This window comes from Scylla paramamosain, chromosome 8, assembly GCF_035594125.1.
Source record: "Scylla paramamosain isolate STU-SP2022 chromosome 8, ASM3559412v1, whole genome shotgun sequence".
In the NCBI taxonomy this organism is placed as follows: domain Eukaryota; kingdom Metazoa; phylum Arthropoda; class Malacostraca; order Decapoda; family Portunidae; genus Scylla; species Scylla paramamosain.
The window spans coordinates 18849435-18857039 of record NC_087158.1 but is presented as its reverse complement, the minus strand read 5'-3'; the positions used below and the strand labels follow the sequence as shown (position 1 = coordinate 18857039).

The 7605-nt window shown below is 43.0% G+C and overlaps 2 protein-coding genes across 4 annotated transcripts in view; one reads left to right on the top strand and one right to left on the bottom strand.

The window, feature by feature from the left end:
• Nucleotides 1–7600, bottom strand: part of LOC135102909 (uncharacterized) — a 54269-nt gene extending 46669 nt beyond the window's left edge. Inside the window, exons 1-2 of one of the 3 annotated variants that reach the window (XM_064008558.1) lie at nucleotides 6896–7032; nucleotides 3957–3996 (exon numbers count right to left, since the gene is read on the bottom strand). The gene's annotated coding sequence lies outside the window, so the exon portion shown is untranslated. Of the gene's footprint in view, nucleotides 1–3956; nucleotides 3997–6895; nucleotides 7033–7464 lie in introns of those variants that run through there. The other 2 variants (XM_064008560.1, XM_064008559.1) reach the window with 2 other exon arrangements.
• The window catches only part of LOC135102910 (arf-GAP with coiled-coil, ANK repeat and PH domain-containing protein 2-like), a 56494-nt gene continuing 56014 nt past the window's right edge, over nucleotides 7126–7605 (top strand). Inside the window, exon 1 of the mRNA XM_064008562.1 lies at nucleotides 7126–7266. The gene's annotated coding sequence lies outside the window, so the exon portion shown is untranslated. The remainder of the gene's footprint in view (nucleotides 7267–7605) is intronic.

The window sequence follows — 7605 nt, the reverse complement described above, 5'->3', positions numbered from 1 at the left end:
CTTTTCTCAGCGTTCAATGCAGTTTGTCTCCGCTCACTCTGTTCCCTCTCTCACCCTGCCGATTTGTCTTACTACTCTTGGTGTGTCTGTGGCCGTTCAGTTCGTCCCCTTCACCCTTTTTACTGTGCTGTGTGAATTGGCACCGGAGGGAAGCAGCTGGTAGGGTACAGTGAGGCACGAAGGAAAGAAGGAAGTACTTGTAATAGCTACACAGGGATAATCTTTTCAGGAGATTTGTTTGTGTGTGTGTGTGTGTGTGTGTGTGTGTGTGTGTGTGTGTGTGTGTGTGTGTGTGTGTGTTGTTGTTGTTGTTGTTGGGGTGTGGGAGTGGTCTGAGAGAGAGAGAGAGAGAGAGAGAGAGAGAGAGAGAGAGAGAGAGAGAGAGAGAGAGAGAGAGAGAGAGAGAGAGAGAGAGAGAGAGAGAGAGAGAGAGAGAGAGAATATAATATAGATCACAGCCTTTTTTTTTTTTTGTTGCTAAAATCGTTTGCATATTCTATGACAGTGAGTGGATTTTTCTTGAAGACAAAAAGCACCACAATGTGTCTCTGTGTATCCCTCATCGGTTCTATTACTCAACATGCCACAGTATAAATCTATTTGAACAGCTACACGCCCATTATTAAACGATTGTAGCATTTATTTAGAAACTTGTTCCCTGCAGGCTGTAAGTGGAAGGGGAAGGCTTTATTTTACCTGATCATCTAACCCATAATGTGTTGTATGGCGTGGCGACAATTATGAGTTTGTATCCCTCCTCGACACCCTCCTTGATTAACCCTTTGACTGATGTGGCCTCTCCTCACACTTAATTAATTGGTCCGGTACAAGTTTAGAGTATACTTTCAAATATCACTGGGGGCAAAAGGAATGCTCGTGTATTTCCAAGCCTTTAAGTACCTGTAGTTTTATTTGTGCACAGTAGAATCATCCATGGTTACTCAGTTAAGGCAACAAGCACCATACTCTCGCAGCAGTGAAAGGGTCCAGGCATAATTGAGTTTTGTCTCCATTTGAGTTTCATAACATTTCCACGGTGTTTCTCCAAAGAGCGCGAGGGACCCCAGCCCTTCCCGCCTCTCTGCCTAATGAGTTGTACAAGAGCGGCATCAAGTTGGGTGCTGTGCGTTGAACGGCGTCTAACTTTCGCAATATTCCCCGCCAGGTGAGGTGACTAAATGTGTGCCGCTTATTGGAAATGAGGTCTGAGAGGACTGCCGCGGAGAGCTGGCGGTGTTTGCTTTCTTTCATATTCCAATCCTGTTACGTGTTTTTTATATCACGCAGTTCGAGATTAATTACTATTTTTCTCATTCGTGATTGCAAACCCAAGATTTATGACTTGCAGGAACTTTTCCCTTGTCTTTTTTTTTTTCCAAAGTTTTTTATTAACATTATCATAATCACATTTCCCATCGTAGCTTTCCGAGATAAGGTATCTTTCCCTGCACATTTGTCCATGTTAAGTCAAGAGCATCCGCGTGGGCGTAATGGTGCCGCTGCCTCACTTGCCTCGTGCGTGCGCCTTGGGGAAAACTTAAACGGCGCCGCTGGGATGGTTTCTATGTTAATTCCACTCAAGTAAATTCCATCCACGAAGATTTCTCCATTAAAATTTCTCAGAAAATAATTCTCTGCTGATAAATTTCCCTAATATAACATGTTTGTCTTAGAGGAATCATTCTTAGGGACGTACCTTACGAGTGGAATGTTCTTGGGAAAAATCTACCTGTTGGATAATTACTGGAGACGACTAGGATGGGACTAAATTGTCAATCTCTGCGTCATGAGCAAGGTTACCAGTGACGCAATTCAGGTATTGTAAAAATGGTATTGTATACGATGTGTGAGACAGTACTACTGTTAACTGAGAGAGCGTGAGAGAGAGAGAGAGAGAGAGAGAGAGAGAGAGAGAGAGAGAGAGAGAGAGAGAGAGAGAGAGAGAGAGAGACTTCCTATAATCTCGAGTAAAGATCCTTCTCTCTCTCTCTCTCTCTCTCTCTCTCTCTCTCTCTCTCTCTCTCTCTCTCTCTCTCTCTCTCTCTCTCTCTCTCTCTCTCTCTCTAATCGCTCACGCGAAGGTGTAATTCTTTTTGTGTGAGTATGGAGAAGCTGATTCATTCTCTCTCTCTCTCTCTCTCTCTCTCTCTCTCTCTCTCTCTCTCTCTCTCTCTCTCTCTCACTCTCTCTCTCTCTCTCGCTCGCTCAGTTGCACTCTGTATAATGCGATTGCTATGAAAAAGAGTGTGTGTGTGTGTGTGTGTGTGTGTGTATGTGTGTGTGTATGTAACCAGAAGAGCTGTACATACATGTGCGTGTGTGGGGCGGGACTGTAGTTCAGCTCCTCTCCCTTGGGACCTCCTCCAGTCCTGCTGCGGGTAGTCGATATAAGAGATGATAAGACAGTAATTATAGGGAGGAGATATTACACTGAGGTGAAGGGATGAGAGAGAGAGAGAGAGAGAGAGAGAGAGAGAGAGAGAGAGAGAGAGAGAGAGAGAGAGAGAGAGAGAGAGAGAGAGAGAGAGAGAGAGAGAGAGGATAAGAAAGATAAATACAGGAAGGAAGGGATGGAACAATGTGAAGAGACAGAAACAATAAACAAAAGAGAGAGAGAGAGAGAGAGAGAGAGAGAGAGAGAGAGAGAGAGAGAGAGAGAGAGAGAGAGAGAGAGAGAGAGAGAAAGAATGAGCGATCGAGGCACCATTACCCACATCGCCAACACGAGCCCCTGACGTCACCAGATGGAGAGAATGACGTGCACGAGTGAGGTGAATAAAATAACGTCACCAGATCTGGCAACGTTGCTTGGGAAGGCGATATTTATCAATGTGCTAGGGAGGGTCTGAATGACTGACTGTCTTTTACCTATCCCTCCTCCTCCTCCTCCCGTTCCTATTGTCCTCAGCGCTGCACAAGCTTAGTAATACACCAGACGGGGGAATCTGCTGGCTTAGTTTTACCGATAAGTTTGTTCCCTTGTTTGTATCCTGTTCGAAGCCGCTTCATTCTCCGGTGACCTTGAGGGGTAAACTTTTCTCGCTGTGTATATCCGAGCCTCGCCACACACACCTATAAATCCATACCGTCGATGAAGTGAGCGTGTGCGAGAGAGAGAGAGAGAGAGAGAGAGAGAGAGAGAGAGAGAGAGAGAGAGAGAGAGAGAGAGAGAGAGAGAGAGAATTCTACAGAAAAGCTGATCACATAGCCTGTTGGCATCAAATTGTCTATCACTGAGCCGAGCTCGAGAGAGAGAGAGAGAGAGAGAGAGAGAGAGAGAGAGAGAGAGAGAGAGAGAGAGAGAGAGAGGATAAAAAAGACGAATATGGGAGGAAGAAAGGAATGGAACAAAATGGAAAGATAAGGCAATAAAAGAGAGAGAGAGAGAGAGAGAGAGAGAGAGAGAGAGAGAGAGAGAGAGAGAGTAATCATTCCACACTGTACCCTGTTCTCTAGATGTTATATTCAATTCACCATCGGTTCATCCTCCCCTCCTCGCCCCCATGCTGACTCTCTCGCTCCCTCTCTCCCGTCACCTCCCGTCCGGCCTGAGTGGTGACAGGCTCCAAGTGGCTCTGAGGACCCTGGTAAACACTGGCACACTAGGTCAAGTTTGAAGACGAGCGGCCACCCATTCATGAATCCGGTTACCCTTTTGCTATAGTTAAGTCTGTTTACATTCAACGCTCTCTCTCTCTCTCTCTCTCTCTCTCTCTCTCTCTCTCTCTCTCTCTCTCTCTCTATCTATCTATCTATCTGTCTATCTATCTATCTATCTATCTACCTATCTTTCATCTACCTCTCTATCTGTTTATCTATCTATCTTTCTATTTGTATATGTGCCTATCTACCTATCTTTCTGTCTGTGTCTCAAAAATTATATCACTCCAAAGCTCGAGAGAAAAGAATCACTGAGAATCTATAAATATCCACAAAGTAACTTTCTTTTCTCTCACTTTTCACGTCGCACGAAGGCTGGCCGAGGAGTACAAACAGCTGTTGAAGAAAAAAATTCCATCTTTTAGCCACTGGTCCAGAAAGAACAGAGAGTGGAAGGAGAGTTCCAAAAGGTGCGTAGGGTAAACTGAGTTCCAGAGGTGTTTTGATACTCCTAAAGTTGTAGTTAAAATCATAGCAAGGTGTAAAAATAGAACAAAGCCAAGCGTTCCAGAGTCTATCAGTTTTAAAAAGGAGACGGTAAACTTAATCTCAGAGGTGCCTTGATTATTTTAAAGGTCTTCGAGTTACCGGTGTAAGAAGGTGTAAAAATAGAACAAGGGCAAAGTGTTCCATACTTTATAATTTTCAGTGCAAGAGGTGAAGTAGTGAAGGTAATGGTTAACTCTCACAGTAGTAAACAGAACAAGATAAGATCCTCCAATTTTTTTTTTTTATTAAAAGTAGTGAAGGATACTTAATAACTCTTGCAAAGGAGAAAATAATAAAGGATAAGCAATAAAGAGATGGAGATTACGGTAACGGTTAATTCTCACATTAGTAAAGTAAGAATTATGAGACAAGATAGAGTGTTCCAGAATTTATCAATGAAAGCGATAAAGGAATTGAGATACTGTTTAACTCTCGTATTAGTTAGGTAGTAAAATGTAAAGAGTAATGGTGAGTCTATGGAGTAAGCCTTTCGGCGTGGGAGAGTTTAGATATGAACATAATTAGGTATCAAACTTGTTTTAAAGTATCTTTTTGCCTATTTTTCTTTTATTTTACATTTATTTATTCGTCATATTTATTCATGTACTTTTTAAACTTTTCTTGTGACTTTTCCTCCAATTTGTTTTTACTGTAGTGTTTGTATTCTTTTTCCTTAAAGTTTATTGACCGGCGAGTGTTTTGTTGTACCCATGTCTGTGTGTGTGTGTGTGTATCTGTCTGTCTGTCTGTCTGTCTGTCTGTCTGTCAACAACCTTCCAACAGTAGAATACATAACGTGTCCCGCAGGTTCCCTCCCCCACCACCATCCTGTGACTCACCCGATAAATCAATATTCTCCACTACTAATGTCATGTGTTCCTCGCTACTTTAGTTCCCCGATGACTTCAGAGTATGGCTTCTTTGGGCTGAATATCTATAATTGAAGTAAGAAACAAAAACACACAAAGCAGGGGGGCGGAGAATCCAGTTGATTAAGCTTAAACATATGTGCCGCTAAAAATACTTTCATAATAATAGAACATAACAATAGGTTAGAATAAAAGTAACGCAGAGGGAGTGACGGATGACCTCCATTCATGCAGGTGAGAATATCAACAGCTGCGGGTGTCATTACATCTCGCCAACAGGTGTCGCTGCTGCTTCTCCCGCCATCCATCCTTCCCCTTACCGTGTGTGTGTGTGTGTGTGTGTATGGCTGCGTGAGGGCGGGTGTTGATGACGGGGCTGAGTTGTGTACCGCTCGCTCCCAAGTGCCGCGTGTCAGCTACTACCCTGCATGACTATCGATCCTGAAGGGCGGAGAGTCATTGGCGAGACCCAGGGACGTAGGGCGCCGAGTTTATCGCACTGCTCGAGTGACTTAGGCCCATATTACTAAACATCCCATTCCTGAAGAACCTTGGCGGGCAGGAAATTATAGCACCTGTTTTGAAACTCGTAAGGGTTATTGTTCCTTGCAGAGTGAGTGGAAGGAAAAATGTTTACCCGATAATTTGAACCTTAGGATGTGTACGGTTGAAATTAAGGTTAGGAATGAATAGAGAAGGGTCCGCACCGCAATGAGCAGTTTTCATCGCTGCGTTGTGGTAAGAGTAAGCCTAGTTTGAAGACTGAAGCACACCATGTACTGTTACCAGTGTTTTCCTGGCACCCACCCGAGTCTTCCTTACCACTGCCCCCATCTCCCCTCCACCAGTTTTGTAATCATCGCTCTATTCGTGGGTCGGTAAAGGTTTCTCTCCCCAACAAGTGCTTCCCGGCTGTTTTCGTGAGCGACACTCGTTTATCCTAGTCTAAATTTACTCTTACACTAGGAGTATTTCCTCTTTCTGACATGCCCTTTCTTTCTCATCCCCCTTCTTTACTTTTTTTCTTATAAGTATCGTTCATTATCACTGTATGTCAGTTATTACATGGTGTTTTCCTTTTCTTTCCCTTTTTTCTTCCTTATTTTTGCTTCCTTGTAGGTATTGTTCACTATCATTACATTTAGCTGTTAGATACCTGTTATTTCACCTTTCTTTAGCCCTTCTTTATTTTTTTCCCCTTTATTTCCTCTACATTTGTGATATGATCGAAAAATGTAACTACGAGTATAGGGAAGAGAATGTTGAAGTGTTCCAACATGTTCTATAAATTAAGCTGTGCCTTGTGCAAAATACCTGTTCACCTTCACCTTGAAGGAATATTGTTTGGCTTCGCGTTACCCTTGGCCGACCTTTTCATGGATGGCAGGACATGTGTATTCTTAGAAAGTTAATAATCTGGGAAAGATAATGGGAGGTTAGGTGGTTTACCTTAACGATTCCCGACCTGACCTAGGTAGGACCGTATTCTCGAATATATCAGCGTCTAATTTCGGCCACTTTTAACAACAGGCTCTATTGGAAGTTGTTGCAGTTTTCAAGTTTGTTTTCATGATTTAGAGATATTTATCAAGAATTATGCATCATGGTCGGAAAAATTACACATGATTATCTGATTAAACATCTCTGCGACCTATAAAAATATCCCTTACAAAAAATTCGAAGCGTTTCAAAATACAAGCCCAGTCCTAGTCACCCTCTCGCGGATCATCACTCGCCAGCCCCACGAGGACCGCCCAAAGGATTGCCCACACATTTTTGGTTACCTGACAGTTGCTTTTGGTAGCAATGTAAACATCTTTGTTGTTCCTTTCGAATGAGAGAAATATTAGAAGTCAACAAGCATATGTAAATCTCACCTGATGATGTGCGAGGTGTGTCGAGGCACAAAGCCAGTCGCTGTAGATTCTCTCTCCACCACAGATTTATAATGTGCTTGAAAATTAATTTAATTTCTACTAATTACTTTTATCATCTAAGCTCTTTCTTTTCCTTCACATAAACTATGATGATTCCAAATAAGATGAGAGGGAAATAACCACGAGCGGTTTATGAAATCCTTCACTCAGTCAACAAGAGCGGTGGTTGGAGGACGGGCGCTAGCTGGCGCGTAGACACCACCAATGCCGGGTGTCGACTGGAAGGCAGCTGTGGGAGCACCAGGGCGCCCGCCAAGTTGCCAGCCTGAACTATTGACGGCTGTGCCTTCAGTATCCCGCAACAGCATTATGTAAGGAATACATTAACAATTCTTGTTACAATTATTTTTTCTCCCTCTCACAATCTTTATCGATACTTTGGTGTGTGTATAGGAGGCGGAGGTGCTTATCGCACTAAGTTTTAGGAATTTGGGGTGAGAGGATGAGAAATCTAATATATTGGATCAAACTGAGGTAATTAATTCCACAGTATGATTTAATGAACTTACCCTAATAGTCTAACCTTAGATTCCAATCAGCAGCGAGATGATGGCGGCTCCAGTAAAGCGGATGACCAGCTTAATTGATAACTTTTGAGACACTTCAGTATACAAAACTAAAACGTTCTAACCTTTTGGCTGCTGATGATA